This window comes from Rhinatrema bivittatum, chromosome 4, assembly GCF_901001135.1.
Source record: "Rhinatrema bivittatum chromosome 4, aRhiBiv1.1, whole genome shotgun sequence".
Classification (NCBI taxonomy): Eukaryota; Metazoa; Chordata; class Amphibia; order Gymnophiona; family Rhinatrematidae; genus Rhinatrema; species Rhinatrema bivittatum.
The window spans coordinates 148,298,614-148,318,651 of record NC_042618.1 but is presented as its reverse complement, the minus strand read 5'-3'; the positions used below and the strand labels follow the sequence as shown (position 1 = coordinate 148,318,651).

Below are 20,038 nucleotides of genomic sequence, written 5' to 3'. Positions count from 1 at the left end.
GTATAGTAGTGTAGGATTTCTTAGTTTATTGTAATTGTTAAAGATGTTCTCTGAAGATGTCTTATATAAATGTATTCATGACAGTGCTTCTTTCTATTTTAATCTGTCTTTACTTCCCTCTCCTACCATCTCCAAGCCTCTCACTATGTACTTCCCGCTGTCTACTGTGTTAAATGGGCTTCTTCCAAGGTATAAGTTTTCTTTCTTCTTGCCGCCCACATTTGGAACGAATTACCCCTTTGATATCCAGAAGTCATCTAAATTAAAAAAAAAAAAATCTTTTCTTCCAAGATCGCCTTCGAGTAATTCAATTACTAGTTTGTCACTATCCTTTTCTTGTGTAACCATGTGTTTTGGGAGTCAATTCCTAACAGCCTAAAGTTTTTTGTCATCTATCATATAATATAATGGACCATAGGTAAAAACACTCAAATGTAAGGATGACCAAGTACACGCTGTTGCAGCACCGATTTAGGTTAGTCAAAACCTGAAATGACTTCAGACAACTCTAATATCTGTGTTTCCAACAGTTCTGACTTTTATTTACAAGCTACTCCACAGTTTTAGGCTTTTCATTGCTGAGTAAATGGGTCAGTCTTGAAGCTCTAATACAAAGATCAAATACTTGCATCACTGTCTTTGTAGCTAGGGGTCTCATGGAAAACACAAGGCTAGCAAAGCATGCTGCTTCTCCCAGCCTTCTTGAGATAGGTACTACAATTCACTTTCCAGTATAACTTCCTCCTCTTTATGATTTTGACTTTGAGCTTCAAGATCAAGGCTTACAATTCAATAATAAAATAATTGATATATTTTACTCCATAGATTCTACTGAGAGTAAAGCTCCAGGTTCCCTGTATGTACCCAGATCAGTCCAGACATTGGGTTGAGCCTCCTGTCCGGCAGATGGAGATAGAGAAAAAACTAAAGGGTATCCTATATCAGGACAGCGCTCACCCTGCATCCCTTCAGTATTTCTCCATCTCCAGCAGATGCAGATGGCAGACCATGCAGCCTCCCCTCTAGTCAGCTAGATTGTTTGGGAAAGTGTACATTCTCCCTCTTTCTGTCTTATTTGGATCAAGCAAGTACTTAATTTCTAATTTCAGTTTTCAAAAAAAAAAAAAAAATCTTAAAGTTTTCATTTCTTGTAGGGAGGAACAGTGTTTGCCCCTTGCTCTTACTGGGTGCCTAGGGGGGCTTTGCCCCTTGAGATTCTCAGCCTTGCACCCTACCCGGTGACCTGCCTGGCTAGGGGTGAAACTGGTGGTCCAGTCCCTCCCCCGCGCAGACCCAGAGACGAAGTATACCTCTGGTCTGCTGCAGAGAAGTTCATTCCTCTGCTTCTTCAACTTTACCAACAAGTTTAAAAAGAAAAACAAAAAAAACCTTCCATCGGGGGAAAGAGCGGGTAGCTGAACTTTCACTTCCCTGCTCTTGGCCAGGCACCTGCGATTCTTCCCGTCTCACACTCAGCAGATCTTCCCCTCCCCCCCCTCCCCCTCTCTCCCTCTATGCCTCGATCGGCCTTTTGCCTCACGTGTGGAGAGCCTGCCTCGGAAGGGATGGCTCCTCTGCGCCGGAGAGATCGGCTGGTCGTTCCCAGCCCGGCACACGCGCTGCAAGGATCGCTCCGTTCCTGCAAACCGCAGGAACGGTGGTCATTTTGGCTCCAAACCTCGCTGAAGATTCTGAGCCTCATGGGGGCAGGGACACGATTTTTCCTCACTCCCCCCACCTCCCCCCCCCCCATTTAAGCCCCATGGACCCTCCCCCAGGCAAATCTCCAGGGCTTTTTTCAGCTGATTTTGTTCTCCTCATGTATAAGTCTTATGTTGCCAGCCTTCTACAACAGGATGACCCATCAGATCCTCAGCTGCCTGCCTGCCCTCCTCCTTCCAAGGTCCCTAGATCGGCTGCAGCGCAGGGGCCCAGGACCCCAGACTCTCAAGGGGTGAACCGGGTTTGGGTGGTCCCAGGGGTTCTGGTCCCTCCGGCCCCCACTGGTCCGCCCGCTCCAATACCGGACCCCGACCCGGATGCCGATGTCCTCTCTCTGAATCCACCAATAGAGGGGGATGACCCCAGGGTGTTGCGTCTCTTCCAGCGTGAAGAGCTGGATCCGCTTATTCCCCATGTTCTGGCCAAGTTGGGCTTAGATGCCCCTCCAGAGGGCAATGCGTCTGCCGCAGCTTCTAGCAATGTCGACCCAGTCCTCGCTGGCCTGAGGGCACCCCTGCACACCTTCCCTTTCCATCCGATGCTAATGTAGTTACTGCTCCGGGAATGGGAGATGCCGGAAGCCGGTTTTGCGCATGGGCAGAGCCATGGACAAAGCTGTACCCGCTTCCAGACCCGTGTCTGGATATGCTTCGGGTCCCTAAGGTGGACGCATCGGTCTCCGCTGTCACGAAGCGCACTACTATCCCAGTCGTGGGGGCGACTGCATTGAAAGATCTTCAGGATCGCAAATTGGAGGTCTATCTCAAAAGGATTTTTGAGGTCCTAGCGCTCAGCGTCTGGGCGACAATCTGTAGCAGTCTCATGCACGCGGCAAGCCTTAGGTGGATTCAACAACTAGTCAGCACCCAGGATCTCCCGTTTGCAGAGGCGGAACAGGCAGAGCAGCTGGAAGGCGCCACTGCATATGGGGCGGTTGCCCTCTATGATCTTCTCAGGGTGCAGGCCAGAGCTATGGTTTCGGCAGTGTCCGCTAGACGTCTCTTCTGGCTTCGTAATTGGGCAGTGGACTCCTCTACTAAATCACAGTTGGGCGCTCTCCCATTCAAGGGTAAGTTGCTCTTCGGGGAGGACCTGGAGCAGCTTATTAAATCTCTTGGTAACAATAAGGTGCATAAGCTGCCTCGGCAATCCAAATCCTTTTTCCTTTGTGCTCTCGGTTCAGGGGTCAGCGCAGGTACAACAGGCCGAGAGGGGCTGCCCAAAGACCCACCTCCACTAGATCTCCAGTCTTGGTCTCATTCCTTTCGTGGCCAACGGCCGTTCTGGGATACGAACTCTTCAGGTTCCACCTCAAAGTCCTCCCAATGAAATGCGGCCGGCCCATTCCTCTGCTCCCGCCTTAGGTGGACGTCTGTCCCTTTTTCTCGAGGAATGGGCCAACATCACGTTGGATCAGTGGGTCCTCGATGTGATCGCCAATGGCTATGCGTTAAACTTTGCTCGGGAACTCCCTGACTGCTTTCTAATCTCTCACTGTGGCTCTCGGAAGCGTCCAGCGGTGTGCCAGACTCTGGACAGGCTACAGGAGCTCGGAGCCATAGTCCCTGTACCCCTGGAGGAACAGGGATCCAGCGAGCAGTCATAGCGGCGGTTTGCTCAGGTGAATTTCTGGCCTCTCTCGACTTGACAGAGGCTTACCTGCATATCACAATCCGCCATGACCATCAGAAGTATCTCTGCTTCGCCATTCTGGGACACCACTTCCAGTTTCAGGCGCTTCCATTCGGCCTGGCCACCGTGCCACGTATGTTCACCAAGGTCATGATAATGGTGGCGGCCTCCCTTCGCCGGGAGGGAGTCCTGGTCCACCCTTACCTGGACGACTGGCTCATCCGGGCCAAGTCAGAGAACCTGTGCACTGCAGAGGTTGACAGGGTCGTGACTTTTCTCTCTTCCCTCGGGTGGATTGTCATTTTCTCCAAGAGTCACCTCAAGCCCTCCCAGGTCCTGGAATTTCTAGGAGCTCATTTTGACACCCATGTGGGCAAAGTCCTACTGCCCGAGCACCGGGTGCTCAAGCTCATGAACCAGGTACATCTCTTATCTCTTTTGGTACCCACGGCCTGGGACTATCTCCAGGTCCTGGGCTCCATGGCTTCCACCATAAATCTGGTTCCTTGGGCTTTTGCCATATGCGTCCTCTACAGAAAGCATTGCTGTCCTGCTGGAAGCCGGTCTCGCAGGAGTTCCAAACACCCCTACTGCTCTCAGATTCTACCATTGCCAGCATGCAGCGGTGGCTTTCACTCACCCATCTCTTGAAAGGAGTTGCTTTGGAGACACCCCAGTGGATCATTGTGATGACGGATGCCAGCCTCTCCAGCTGGGGAGCAGTGTGTCAGCACCAGTCTACACAAGGACGGTGGTCTCCTGTGCAATCCCGATGGCACATCAATCGTCTGGAAGCCCGAGCTGTCCGTCTGGCACTCAAGAAAGATGTTCCTGCCCTTGCTCCGTCACAAAGCCGTGTGGGTCCTCTCAGACAATACCACCACAGTAGCTTACATCAATTGCCAGGGTGGCACCAGGAGTCGTCTGGTGGATCTGGAGGCCAGCAAGCTGCTCTCCTGGGCGGAGAGACACCTGAGTCATCTGGCAGCTTCCCACATTGTGGGGATGGAGAATGTGCAAGCGGACTTCCTCGGCCAACACCACCTAGACCCCGGAGAATGGGAGTTTTCTCGACTCGGCGATGAATCTTCTGGTGCGCAAGTGGGGAGTTCCTCACCTCAAACTGATGGGTACCCTGAACAACGCAAAGGCTCCCAGATTCTTGAGCCGCAGACGGGAGCACTGCTCGGCAGGGGTGGATGACCTGGTTCTTCCCTGGCCTCACGACGTTCTTCTCTAAGTGTCCCCACCTTGGCCTCCGGTGGGGAAGGTACTCAGAAGGATAGAACTCCACAAAGGGCCAGTCATTCTCGTAATGCTGGAATGGCCTCGGAGACTGTGGTTCGCGGACCTGGTGAACCTCGTAACCGACGGTCCTCTTCGCCTCGGTCACCTCCCAAACCTGCTCCACCAAGGACCAGTATTTTTCGATCAGGCGGATCTTTTTTGTCTAGCGGCCTGGCTTTTGAGCGGCAGCACCTGAGAAAGAAAGGGTATAAGGAAGTTATCTCCACTCTTTTGCGGGCACGGAAGACCTCTACCTCTCTCACATCCGCGTATGGAGAGTGTTTGAGAATGCATGTGCTGAGTCCGGAGTCCAGGTGCACAATGCTCTGGTGTCTCAGGTCCTTTCCTTCCTCCAGTTTGGTCTCTCCAAAGGTTTGTCCTTCAATTCTCTGCGGGTGCAGGTTTCGGCCCTCGGTTCTCTCCTTGGGCGTATCGATGGTTACAAGGTGGCGACTCATCCGGATGTCATTCGCTTCCTTAAAGGGGCCAAACATTTAAACCCACCTGTCCGGCCTACTTGTCCGTCATGGAGCTTCAATTTGGTGCTTCAAGCCCTTTGCGAGGCGCCTTTCGAACCTCTCCGGCGGGCCACGCTTAAAGACCTCACTCTTAAGACAGTATTTTTGGTCTCTGTTCGGCCAGGAGAGTGTCCGAGCTCCAAGCCTTGTCTATGATATCGCTAACTAATCGAGTTAGCAAAGGTTATGGTACAAGGGGTTACTCTACCTAAGCTGCTCTGCCTCCACGGACTTACCAGGGGTACCCCCTCCTCGGGGGCCTCGCTCTCTCTTTGTTTTTCAGGTCACAGTCAGGAACCGGCACTCGCTCCTCAAGGGCCCATGTTCCTGGACTGGTTGCTGAATACTTATTCTGCCTGGAAGTCATCGCTGCCTACTACACCAGTGAGTTACTCTCTCTCTCTCAGAGCTTTCCCTGGAACCAGGTACTCGCTCCTCGAGGGCCTAACTCATTCCAACACCTGGATTACTTCTAGAGACTATTGTGTAAGTGTTACCATCAAGGTTCGGTTCCTGAACTCTTCATACTCTGCCTACTCACTATATTCAGTTTCTCTACAGTTCAGTTATCCAGGATTGCTGTTCCAGTACCTGAGGGACTACAGCCCTGCCGGGCACTTCCAGCTCACTACTGCCACCTACTGTGGTTCAATATACTGTTTAATAAAAGAACTAGTGTGTGTCTGTCTCCATACTCTGACCGGTGGTCCCTCTCGGGATCTTCCCCCGGGGGCGTGGTCATCTGCCACCGGCCCAAGGATCCACCCACAACTACCTCAAACACCAACACCTAAGGAGCGGCCCAAATAGAGGTAACAAGGCCTCTAAGGCTATCATTGCTTACTGGCTGAAGGAGGCCATTGCGTCGGCTTATACCTGTTGTGGCCGGTCGGTTCCGGAGGGATTGAAGACCCATTCTTTGCGTGCACAATCTACTTCTTGGGCGGAGAGTCAGTCAGTCTCTCCTCAGGAAATCTGCAGGGCGGCTACTTGGAAGTCTCTGCATACATTTGCTTGTCATTATCGCCTCGATGTCCAGGCGCCAGTGTTTGGCTCCTTCGGCAGGCATGTGCTTCGAGTGGTTTGTCTCGATCCCACCCTCTTTAGGGAAGTTTTGGTACATCCCACTGTCTGAACTGATCCGGGTACGTACAGGGAAAGGAAAATTGGTTCTTACCTGCTAATTTTCGTTCCTGTAGTACCACGGATCAGTTTAGACTCCCACCCGGGCTGTGGTTTCTTTTTTATTCGTCCGCTCAAAGTTTTTTCCTTTTTTGTTTGGTTCTTAACAGCATTTTGGATCCAGTTACTTCCTATCAGAACTTCAAGACACCGGAAGTCTTTCTCCACTGGATATATATGTAAGAGCAGTTCTTTCACGTGTTGATAGTTCACATTACATGTTGGTTGTTACTTGCTTGATCTTCTATTGGTTAACTTTACCTTTTCTTGCTTTGATAACGTTTATACTGAAGAGATGCAGGGTGAGCACTGTCCTGAGTTTTTTCTCTATCTCCATCTGCTGGACAGGAGGCTCAACCCACTCTCTGGACTGATCCGTCGTACTACAGGAACGAAAATTAGCAGGTAAGAACCAATTTTCCTATTTTAAAGTGTGACTTCTTCCCAGTTTACCCAAGGAAGAGATCTCATGTCTCATTCATTTCAGAACGCTTCCTCTTTAAGCAATCACTACCCTATAAATCCCTTCTGTTCCAGCACTACCATAAGATAGAATAAATCATTTAGAGCTGTTTATGTTGGGATGTTTCCCTTTTACTCATTTTTCCTGGTCCTTCCTGTTCAGCCACTTTTACAGATAGGACTGCATACTCCTCCCAAGAACTCTGGGCATCACTAAGATATTGGCTTCCATGCTACTGCCATCTCTTCATCATCATTGTCATCGTTTTATTTGTGACACGCTTTTCCACCAAGAGAATTCAAAGCAAGGTAGACATTTATGCTAAAGGCAGATACAAGGATCAATCAAAAGGTAGGTGTCAGTATAGTCCAGACAGTTCAAATCATGTCATATTCAATAGGAAGTATAACACAAGTAACAGTATAGTTCTGGTGTGGCCAACTCTGGTCCTCGAGAGCCACAAAAAGCCAGGTTTTCAGGATATCCGCAGTGAATATACTTGAGATAGATTTGCATGCACTGCATCCTTTGTATGCAAAGCTATCTCATGCATATTCATTGTGGATATCCTAAATACCTGGCTTGTTTGTGGCTTTCAAGGATTGGAGTTAGCCACCCTTGGTATAGTTAATTATATAAATACAATATCCAGCAAGTTCATAGTGGTACATATGGTTAGATGATTCCGTATAGGCTTAGTAGGGGTTCAAAGTTAGTGGGTGAGATGAAAGGCTGCCTAAACAACTAAGTCTGTACCAATTTTGTGAAGCTCTTGGTTCCATGCAAGCAACTACTCTTTCATGCTGCTTCACACACCAAACTCCAGCTTCTCACTATCTGAACACACTTTCTCTAGATCATGATCACAACACCTCTTGGATTATTACTTCTACAGCTGAAAATACAAGTGTTCACTCTTTCTCGTACATATCATGTGGCACAGGTGCTAGACTTGCTTTGTAAACCACTGTGATTTGAAAGGGCATTGAATAAATACATAAATGTCTGTGCTAGACAACATATGAAGCCAAGTTATAGGAGCTTCTTTCAAGTTTTATACTTAAAAAAATTATTTTTGATTTATATTCCATCTTTAATGACACTTCAAAGCAGATTATGTTCAACTACTGTAAGTAGTTCCCTATCCCCAGCAGGTTTACAATCTAAATTTGGACCTGAGACAATGGAAGGTGAAGTGACTTGTTCAGGGTCTAACCACTAGGCTGTACTCCTGTGGTTCATAAAGTTCAGTTACCATTGGCTGTTTTTTTGCTGTCACTTAATATGCTTTTATAACATGTTTAGCAGTCCCTCAGGACAGTAGTCTTCTCTCTTTCTCTGCATTTTATAGTTCCCTGTACGTACCCAGATCAGTCCAGACTCCTGGGTTTTGCATCCTTGCCAGCAAATGGAGACAGAGAAAGTTTTACTGACACTGTACATGACCTAGTGTGGCACCTGCAGTCCCTCAGTATTTCTCTGTCCTGGTGGGGCCATCCTTCCTAATTGAGGCGGGCGAGCAGGGGTCGGTGACCCTGGATTTAGTTCGTGCCTGGTTCAGTATAAGAGTTAAAATATCTGGTGGTCCAGATCCCTCTTTCTCCTCTGAAGCCTGAGAGTCTTGAGGATCCAGCAGCCATCTTGGCAGGGTACCCGGAGATTCCAGGGGTCAGGACAGCTGGTGGTCCAGTTCCCTCCTCCTCCTGTGGAGCCCTGTGGATCCAGAGCTCTGTCACCATTCAGGAAAGTATTCTTTTTTTGTTGTTTCGGGAGCAGTAAAGTTTGTTTTAAAACATAATAAAGTAAAATAAATTAAAAATAGGAGCTGCGACTGCACAGAACCTATGCATTGACAGCTTATCCTGGGTACAGCGCAGGGCGACCTCTGCGTGGCATGCTAGGCAGCTTCAGGCGGTAGCTGGAGGAGCAGACCAGACCGCAGCGGCGAGTCAAAGCTCATGGCTAATGGTGCCAAAGAGCCAATGCAGGAGCGGTAGAGCTCATGTGTTGCACGCACAGCTCAGGCGCGATCAGTGTATGGCCTCTGATTCTCCATGGAGAAGTCAGTTCTGGCAGGGCTGCCTCGGAGGGCTACACCCCGCAGTTAGGAAAGCGCTGAGGCAATTGCGGGCTGTTTTCCTGAGAGCTCGGGAACGGCGGCTATTTTGGCAGAGTCTATAAGGAGCTTTGGGGAAGATGGATCCACTTCTACCCTTTTCCCGGCCTTTGGGAGTCCTGCAGGAACGTGCCTTCAGGCTTCTGCGTCTTTGGGCTTCTCATGCCAGGGAGAGCAGCCTTCTATAGATTCGCTCCCAGGATTCCTTAGAACAGATTGAGGCAGCTACAATGAACCCACAGGTGTAAAGGCCTTTGTGGAGCTTACATACAGGCCGATACAGTAAAATTCACGGGAGAGTGGGCAAGCGCCAGCTCTCCTGTGCGCGCAATTCAGTAAGAAAAAAATATTCAAATTAGGGCCCGTGGTAAAAAGAGGCGCTAGGGACACTAGCTCGTCCCTAGCGCCTCTTTTTTGACAGGAGCAGCGGCTGTCAGCGAGTTTGACAGCTGACACTCAATTTTTTTGACGTCTGTTCTCAAACCCGCTGACAGCCACGGGTTCGGAAACAGACGCCGGCAAAATTGAGCGTCCGGTTTTCAAGCTGTGGGTCGATTTTAAATTTTTTTTAAAATTATTTTTAACTTTTTGGACCTCCGACTTAATATCGCCATGATATTAAGTCGGAGGGTATACAGAAAAGCAGTTTTTACTGCTTTTCTGTGCACTTTCCCGGTGCCGGCAGAAATTAACGCTTACCTTTGGGTAGGCGCTAATTTCAGAGAGTAAAATGTGCGGCTTGGCCGCACATTTTACTTACTGAATCGTGCGGGAATAACTAATAGGGCCATCAACATGCATTTGCATGTTGTGGGTGCTATTAGTTTCGGGGGGGTTCGGGGGGGTTGGATGTGCGTTTTCGACGCGTTTTCGACGCGCTAGCTTTACCCCTTATTCAGTAATGGGTAATAGCGCGTCAAAAACGCACATCCAAATGCGGGTTAACAGTGCGCTCCACCGGAGCACACTGTACTGTATCGGCCTGACAGTTGTTGACTACAAGATTCCTCTGCAGCACTGGTACCATTTAGAGGGCACTAATCTAAGCCATTTCCATGGCTAAAACGTGGATTATATCGCATCCTTTACATAGGTAAAATTACCCACATATCTCAGCAACATGGGGTTTGGTTAGAGGATACACTTAGGCAGGTACTTTTGAATATCAAAACTAATTGCATATTTTTGTTTGAAAAATTATCTGCACAAAAAACAGGAATAAATTTGTATGAGTACTTTTCTGTGCGCCAGTAATCAAAGCAAAACTAGTAGTAGTTTTGCTCTGATTATTCTGGCAAACCCCACTGGTGAAACTACGCACAGTGTTTGAAGAAATGCTGGCAGTTTGATTATTGCCTCCATAGTCTTGCTGACCAAGGGAAGTCTGGCTGCCTTTTAAAATGGAAATGGCCATTGTGTATCTCATTGGATTGAAGGTATTATCAGATCTGGTATCTCAAAACTGGAGCATTCTGTTCAATCCATCCTTCAATCCTTGTCCTCCCAATGTGATTGCTGAGTAGGTAGAGATTCGCAAATTCATTGTGCCTGATGATATGTCTCAAGTTCCGGCTGCTTTCAAGGATTTCACCAAGAAGTCAGGCAATTTTTTTGGTAAAGATGTTTTTTTGTTTTTTGGTGTGATGGAAAGTCCCTGACTTGGTTTTAGGGGTATTTTTGTCTCACACAAAAACTGTTGAAATATCTTTTTATTCAAGCACAAGCAGGATGGTAGTCCTCACACATGGGTGACATCATTGGATGGAGCCCGGCATGGAAAACTTTTGACAACATTTCTAGAAACTTTGACAGGCACACCACACTGAGCATGCCCAGCATGCCACTAACCATGTGTCCACAAGGGATCCCTCTTTAGTCTCTTCTGCGGAGCTCACACCTCATGTTTTTGGAACTTGTGCTTCTTTTGACCTTTGGCTAGTTTAAGTGCTTCTTTTCTTTTCACAAGTCGCGTAAGGTCCCTCACCCTCCCCCGGCTCCCTTCAGTAAGTGCTTCGTGTTTTCGTGGTTGATCCCTGACGGCTTACTCCCCCAGTATCTGCCGGCCATCGACCATGCGCCGTGCTCTTTTTTTACATGCCATTGACCGGCTTCCACCGGTGCCCCAGACCATGTCCATCACAGACCCCAACGAGGTCTGTGTCCTTTGCCTGGGGCTTCCCACAATGTCCGCATCTGCGATCTCTGTGCCCAGATGACCCCGAAGGGTCATCGGGCCCACCTTGATAAAATGGAAAAACTTTTCGGGTCCAAGCATTTGGAGCCATCCTCTGTATCGGGGACTTCCACCCCACTTGGAAAGGAACCCCCGGCTCCTACTTAGTCGGGTTCTCCTCCCCCCATCGTGCCCGGTCCCAGGTTCGTCGCAGGGGACTGTCCATTGTCCCTGTCATCCAGTGCCCAGTCGGGGTCCTCGCCGTCCGTATCAGATAAGGACCACAGTGATCGAGAGAAATATAAAAAAGCATTGGCATTGATCCTCTTCTTCCTCCAAACCAGACTATTGAGAAGGTATTGACCTCGGTTCCTCCCACGAAGCGGTCAAGGGCGGAGGAGGCCATTCCCTCCGACCCCATTCCCTCCAACCCCACCAATACCTCCACCAACACTGGTAGAGGGCCCGATTCTACCAGCTTCTCCTCAGGTTGTGCTCTCCTCGTCTGCCTTCAAGGAGGAGTTAGGCATGTGTGGTTGGCCAGTTGGCAGGGCCCTGCAGGGTCTTGAGCTTCTGGTTCCCTGGGTACTGCCTCCGCCGCAAGAGCCTGCTCCTCCAGTGCTTGCGCCCTTGTTGAAGCGACTCGACATGCTGATCGGCATCCTACCGACACACCTGGCTCAGGTGCTCCAAGCCCCTCTGTGGCCCCTGGGCTCACCACTGCCACCGGCCCCCAGACCGGTCAGCGACTCCTCCGAGAAGAAAGGGCCATCAGGCTCGATGGTGGCCTGGAGAGACACAGTGCCATCTCACCTGCCAGCTCTCCCAGGGCCATCGGGGTCAATTCCACCGATTCCTTCGGTGCCTCCGTTCTCGTCACGCCACCATTGGATCCCATGCTGCCCTTGCAGCCTTGAGGCCTCTCGGTGGCCCCGGAGCCCTCAAGGTCCAGACCGCACACACCAATAGGCCTTCGCCCCGCATCTCTGGAGGGTTGCAGTGAAGGAGACGCTCCCTATGACCCCTGGGAGGAGGAGGCTTCCATATTCTCTTCTGAGGAATCAGAAGATTTGCCTTCCATGCCGTTTCCACCGGAGGAGCGACAGTGATCTACCACCCCCCCCCCCCCCCAGGAGCTTTTCTTCTCTGGGTTTGTCAAGACCACGGCTGAGTTAGTGCATTTTCAGTTGTTAACAGGACTCAAGACACAAAATGCTTGAGATCTATAATTCATGGATGCCCTGAAGGAGGTGGTGGCAGTGCCAGTCCATGACACTTTCAATCAACTAGTGACCCGCTTATGGGAGTATCCCATTTCGGTACTGCCAGTTAACAGAAAGACAGATCCGGTGTACCTAGTCCAGCCATCCATGGAGTTCGACCGATGTAAACTCCCCCACCAGTTGGTGGTGGTGAAGTTGGCCCTGAAAAAGGCTAAGAGGTGCGTATCCATCACATCGGACCTCTGAGTCCTATCCATCATTCGTCAGGGTTACCAACTGCATTTCCAGCGACTTCCACCCCACTCCCTTCCTTGCCCTTGTTGGAGAGCAGCAGGGGACGTGCATATACTTCGAATGGAGCTCTCTGCTCTCGTTTCTGCTCACGCGGTTGAACCCGTTCCACCCAGCCAACAGGGCAAAGGGTTCTGCTCCAGGTATTTTCTCATCCCCAAGACGACAGGTAGGCTCAGGCCCATTTTGGACCTGAGAGCTCTAAACCGTTTCTTGATAAAGGAGAAGTTCAAAATGGTCTCGCTGGGTACCCTTATTCCCCTCTTCTGAGCAGGAGACTGGCTGTGCTCCCTCGATCTAAAAGACGTGTACGCCCATAATCCCCATTTTTCAGGCGGATCAGCAGAACCTAAAATTCCGGGTCGACGGACAGCACTATCAGTATCAAGTCGTACCATTTGGCCTGGCATCTGCACCCCTTGTTTTCACCAAATGTCTGGCAGTTGTCAGGGCACATCTTCAATGGCAGGGAGTTCATGTTTCTCCTACCTCGATGGTTGGCTCATAAAGGGCAACTCCCAACATGGGTCTGAGTGCCATGCGCCTATCAGTCGATACCTTGGAGACCCTGGGATTCTTGATCAACTGTCCCAAATTCCATCTACAGCCACCATGCAGCTGGATTTCATTGGGATGCGCTTGGACACTGTCCATGCGAGGGCTTTCCTACCTCAAGACAGGGCAGAGGCCTTAGCAGCTCTTGCCCGGCATGTCTCTGGCTACCTACATGTCTCCACTCAACAGTTCCTCCAACTGCTGGGCCACATGGCAGTGACGGGTCATGTTACCCCGTTTGTTCGGCTACACTTGCATCCTGATCATGACAGAGCTACGGCAATCCCTCCTGTGGTAGACAATCCCCCCAAACCTATAGTGGGGGTTGTCCCTTCTGGAGTGCTCAGCCTCATGCCATGCTCACCACCGATGCTTCTCAGATGTGATGGGGAGTGCCTGTGCTGGATCACCGCACCAAAGGGTTCTGGTCATTTTAGGAATCATGGCTCCAGATCAACCTCTTGGAGTTGCTCGCAATCCACTATGACCTGCAGGTGTTCCGAGAACTTCTCATGAACCAGATAATTCTGGTTCAGACAGACAATCAGATGGCCATGTGGTACCTGAATAAACAGGGAGGGACAGGGTTGTTCCCTCTCTGCCAGGAGGCATTCCATGTTTGGTTGTGAGAACGGCATCACTCTCTGGGCGGTATACCTCCTGGGGGTGGACAACATTCTGGCCGACGCCTTGTCAGATGATCTGATCCCTTGAATGGTCCCTCAGTCAGGAGGTAGCAAACTGCATCTTACACTGCTGGGGGACCCCAGAAATAGACCTTTTTGCCTCCAAAGAGAACAGGAAAGTGCACCGCTTCTGCTCCCTTGGCAGGAGGGGCAGGGGTTTGCTAGCGGACGCCTTCTTGATCAGTTGGGGGAAGGGACTGCTATACGCTTACCTGCTCCTTCTACTCATAACCAAGACACTCCAGATGTCACAGCAGTATCAGGGCTCCATGATTCTGATCTCTCCATGCTGGCCCCATTAGGTCTGGTTCCAGGACTCTTTGGGACATGGCTTCACGCCTCCCAATACGATTGGGGATGGCTCTGGACCTCATCACCCAGAACCAGGGCAGGCTTTGCCACCCCACTTGCAGACCCTGGCCCTCAAGGCTTGGATGATGACCGGGTGACAGTAAAGGCTCTCGGCCTGACAGAGAATGTATCCCGTGTCCTTCTGGAGTCCAGAAAACCTTCCACCAAAAAGTCCTATATTCTGAAGTGGAAGCAGTTCTCTTTCTGGTGCAAGGGTCGCGGGCTAGATCCTGTCTCTTCTTCCCCTTCTACACTATTGGACTATCTATTGTCCCTATATGAGTCCGGTCTACAAACCATGTCAATGAGAGTTCACCTCAGTGCCATCGGGGTTCGGATGGTTCCACAATCTCTTGCCATCCACTCTTGGGCTGACTCATGTGAGGGGTTTGCTACAACTGAAGCGTCCCACTTGCCCCCCCCCCCCCCCCCAGTGGTTTCATGGGACCTCAATGTGGTTCTCTCGACACTCATGAAACCTCCGTTTGAACCATTACGTTCACACCTGAAGTTCCTTCCCAAGGTGGTTTCAGAGTTCCATCTCAGTCGGTCCTTTGTGTTGCCATCGTTTTTCCCAAGACCCCACATTCACCAGGGTGAACATGTTCCTCACACATTGAATTGCAAAAGAGTGCTGGCCTTTTACTTAGAACAGACAGCGCCCGGGAGGAAGTGACGTCACCCAACGCGATGGCTGCCTGAAGTCTGAACTCCGCTTCCCTCAGAAGAGAAATCTGTGAACATCTAACTTGAAAACTGCAGAATACCGGCGAAAACTGCTCAAATAGCACAGAGAACACCCCAGATGGCTGCGTGAAAGAAAATCGCTGATCTCAAACAGTTTTCTTTTACAGCCGCAGCCGAGCTCCTAAGAGACAACATGGCCAACCACATGGAGCCTGAAGAAAGCGCTGAATCCCCTATGGTCGCGGAGGGTGGAGAAATGCTCAGGTCAGCAGGGGAGCCTGAAATCACTCGCGCTGACTTCCAACGATGGTTTGGAGAGCTTAAAGAAGGGATGGGGAACTTAGTGTGAGATACAACAAATTGCTGCAGAGCTCCGACGCGATTTTGCTGGTCTGGGGGACCTGTGGATTCACTGGAAACCCAGACAGAGGAGCAGTGCACAACTATTTCGGTCTTACAAAAAGAAATGGAGCAACTACAACAAGGAATAAAAGATCAATCCTTCTGGCTAGAAGATTTGGAAAATCGCTCCAGTAGGAGAAACTTAAGGTTCAGGGGGATACCGGAAGGAGAAGGCTTCCAGGACTGTAACAGAGTCATACAGGATATTTGTGCTCAGATAATGCAACCCCTGCACGCAGAAGGTACTGCCCCAGAAATAAAATTAGACAGAGCACACAGGGCCCTTACTAAACCCAGGGGCAATATACCAAGGGACATCGTGGTGTGCTTTCATAATTATGCCCAAAAAGAAAAGATTCTGCAACAAGCCAGACAGCTGGAGAATTTTCGGTGGCATGGTGCCAAGGTGAAGATTTTTCAAGATCTTTCTCCCATCACTATCAAAAAAATGCACGAGTTCCGTGAAGTGCTACAGATTCTGAGAGAAGAAAACTACAGATATAAGTGGCTATTTCCATTTGAACTTCAATTTTTACAGTACAAGGAGTTTCTTCAAGGGTGAAAACGGTGGAGGAGGCGTCCAAATTACTACAAGCTACTGGCCTCATGAAAACTCATCTAGAAACCGACCGCCCCCGTGATGTGGGTCTACCGGTAGGAGCCTCACAGAAATGGCAGAGGGGCCAACAAGGAGGCAAGCGACTCCGCAGACAATCAGGAGACCAAAGAGCTTTAAGAGACAATGTGCTGTGAGAAAACTTGAGATTCCATGTTGTCTCTAATATCACTAATCTGACAGAGTGGGGTGACCAGGGGCTAAGGTACCCTATGGATATGTGACTCTTTTTGATGGTTTCAACAATTTACATTTTATCTGTTTACACCTAGTGCATATATTGCTGGGAACTGGTTATAGTTAACTTTTTGCATAAGTTAGCATGTTTTATATAATACATAAGCTGGGGGGGGGGGGGGGTGAGGAGTTACTTTGGGAGCTGGACAGGTCATGAGTGGCATTAGACCTCTCCCTCATAGGGAGGACTATTTGGAGGAGAGAAGGGGGTGGGAGGGAGGGACCTAAGAAGAGAGAGTTGATGTGGGATATCTAGCGGAACAGCTAATAGTTGTACACTGGAGACAGGGGTGAACCAGATTAATATAATTGGTGGATGACAGGACGGCTGGGAGATTTGGAGTATGGTGGGCTGCTACAGGAGGGAGGAGATTCTAACCATGATGGGTGAATTACGTATGATGTCTTGGAATGTAAAGGGGTTGAACTCCTTTTATAAGAGGAAACAATTATTGCAGGATGCTGTAAGAGAGAAGGTACATATTCTCTTGTATCAGGTAACTCATCTCCGAAAGAAATATGAAAAGCTGATGATTTCACAGCAGTTCCCATCCCAATTCTATGCAGCAGCGACCGTGGGCCATAAGTATGGGGGAGTGGGGATACTATTTTCCAAAGAGATAACAGTAGACATTGTCTCCATAGTGCGAGATACTGAAGGTCGGTATATCTTGGTCAAGTTTAAACTAGGAAAGAACATTTTCACTGTAGTAAATATCTACACTCCTAATACGGAAAAGAGGCCCTTTTTCAAAAAGCTCTCACACCTTACAACAATGGGTTGAGGGTTCCCTAATCATTGGAGGGGATTTCAATTTAACCAGATACCCCTTTCTTGATTCCAGTGGGGGCGGAGGGAGCCATTCCTGCAGACATAGGAAAGGGTTGAGAATCCTAATGCAAGATTGGAATCTACTAGATGTGTGGAGGCTACATCACCCCGCAGAGCGTAATTATACTTTTTACTCAAAGATGCATAAGTCCTACTCTCGCATAGATTACTTCCTTGATGACAGAGACTTGACTAATAAGACTAGAAGTGCAGAGATCCTCCCTATTACATGGTCAGTTCATGCGGCCATCTCTATCACACTCACAAACTAGGTATCCAGACAGGTGACAGATTTTGGCGATTCAATGACAGCCTACTTGCAGATACTGAATACTGTGCGCAATTTCGGGGGGAAATGGAGACATTTGTAAGGGAAAATGACATTGGTGAGGTCTCAGCTAATATGCTATGGGATTGCTTCAAGGCGGTAGCCAGAGGCAAATTAATAGCACGAGCCTCATATGTGCAGAAACTCAGAAACAATAGACGAACTGAGATCATGGAGCAACTAAGCAAAATAGAAATCCGACATAAAAGAATGGGTGGCCAGGGCCTAACAGAACAGTTAGACACATTGCAGGAGGAGCTGTGGACTCTCTCAGTGGGAGAGATTGCTTTTCAGATGGATAGGGCCAAACAAGAATTTTTTGAGGGGGGAAACAAAGCCTGGAGGCTTCTTGCACGTAATTTGAAAGTTCGAGCAACCCAGAATCAAATTTTAAAAATTAAATCAGAATTGGGAGAGATGCTCTTGGATACCGACAGAATATGTCAGAGATTTATACAGTTTTATCAACAACTTTATTCTCAACAGAAGGAGATTTCACAGGGAGATATCGATCTATATCGAGTATATCTCTACCGCAGGCAGAACAGACTCAGCAACATTATTTAAATAAACCCATCCTAGAAGAGGAAGTAACTAAGGCAATTGCAGGTTTAAAATTGGGGAAATCACCGGGAATCGACGGATTCACAGCCAGTTTCTATAAATCTCTGAGTACCATTATCACACCTCTTTTGGTTGTGGCTTTTAATAATCTGTTATTGGATGGGGAAATTGCTAAAGACGCCAACAGAGCGGGCATCACTATACTAGCCAAACCGGGACGGGACACTACCCTTTGCGGGTCTTATAGACCCATATCTTTAATTAATTTAGACTTGAAGTTATTAGCCAAAATATTGGCCACACGTCTGGGTCACATCGCTCCCTCTATAATTCATCCCGATCAAACGGGGTTTGTTCCCGGTAGGCTGGCGGGAGATAATGTTCGGAGGGTTATTGACTTGATATGGTAAGCACGCTCTAACCAACAGCCCTTAATATTATTTACTGTTGACGCAGAAAAAGCATTCGACCTAGTCCACTGGGAGTATCTCTTTTCTGTTTTACAAAAAATGGGTTTGGGTGGCAACTTTTTAACCTGGATTCGGAAATTATACTCCTATCCCAATGCCTGTAAAAAAGTCAACAGGGGGTACTCGAAGTCCTTCCCGATTGAAAGAGGAACCAGGCAGGGTTGTCCTCTCTCCCCACTTTTATTTGCTCTATATCTGGAGCCACTAGCTGCAACCATTAGAAATATGGGGGAGATACAGGGGATCCGGTTGGGAGATCAGGAATATAAACTCTCCCTATTTGCAGACGATGTACTCTTCACCATGGCAAAACCTTCAGACTCGCTCCCACATTTGGTGCGAGTCTTGAACCAGTTTAGTGGGGTTTCAGGGTATAAATTAAACATGGATAAATCAGAAATACTCAACATCTCTCTAAGCACCAATGAGGTGAAAAAGATACAGCAACATTTTCCATTTAAATTGGTTAAGAGATCTCTCAAATATTTGGGTGTTCGGATAGCAGCTGACCCTGGGGATCTATACGCTTTAAATTACGACCCCACGTGGCACAACATTAAAGACGACTTACAGAAATGGGAATGATTAGAACTGTCCTGGCTGGGAAGGATTTCCACTATCAAAATGAATGTTTTACCATGGCTAAGCTACCTATTCCAAACTTTGCCAATACCAGTCCCAATGGCAGACCTTCGCACATGGCAGAAACATCTGTTTCATTTTTTGTGGAAGAGACGGCCCCCTCAGGTCAGTGGTCGGGGTCTGCAACTGCATAGAGATAAGGGTGGTTGGGGGTCCCATATCTACAATATTATTACACAGCTGCTCAATTATGCTACATTATAGATTGGCATGTGGTGGGCACTCACAAACGCTGGGTACAACTTGAAAGGGCCATTCTGGAAGGCATTCCTCCAAAAACACTAACTTGGCTACCTCCACATGCACGGCTTTTACCTCCTAGCGTTGCCCCCACCATTGCTCACACCCTATACATGTGGGACAACTGGAAGAAAGAGATTGTGGGAGATAGAGACATCTTCCACAAATCCCCCATCTTCGATAATGTCATTCCCGCCAAGCACTTTCAGGAGCATAGCTCTGAGGTGGGAGTCCCTTGGTTGTACAACCATTGAACAGGTGTGGGGCTGGGGGAGAATTAAGGAATTCTCTGAGCTCTCTGAATAGTTTCATATTCCAGTGTCTGATCAGTATTTCTAGATACAACTCAGACACTATATGTCCCAGAAAGCAATCAGATTGGACTTATATCAGAGGCAAATCACTGTTTGAGGGCTACTGTGATCATGCAGATAAACTTAAGAAAGCTCTTTCTAAGCTCTACATTCTGCTTAATAAAGATATGGATACCCCGCCCTCCCATATTGTACAATGGGAAAAAGATCTAGGTGAAAAGCCAACGCCACAAGAGTGGTTAGTATGCTGTAGTGCAGCTAAGAAAGGGTCAGTCTCCGCCACAATCATAGAACAAAATTACAAAATGTTGTATAGATGGCATCTGACTCCAGTGAGAATGCATAAATTTTATCCAGCGGTAACAGACCAGTGTTGGAGGGGATGTGGTGATAAAGGCAGCACCTTAATGCATATTTGGTGGGACTGTGGCTCAATTCAGGGATACTGGGCTATGCTTAGCAGTCTTATATATGATATCCTGAAGGTACAAGTACCCTTACAGCCGA

At 48.6% G+C, this 20,038-nt stretch overlaps 1 protein-coding gene across 6 annotated transcripts in view; it reads left to right on the top strand.

Annotated features, from left to right (window-relative positions):
* The window catches only part of RALGAPA1 (Ral GTPase activating protein catalytic alpha subunit 1), a 647,855-nt gene that overhangs the window by 341,462 nt on the left and 286,355 nt on the right, over positions 1-20,038 (top strand). The gene's annotated exons all lie outside the window — the stretch shown is intronic.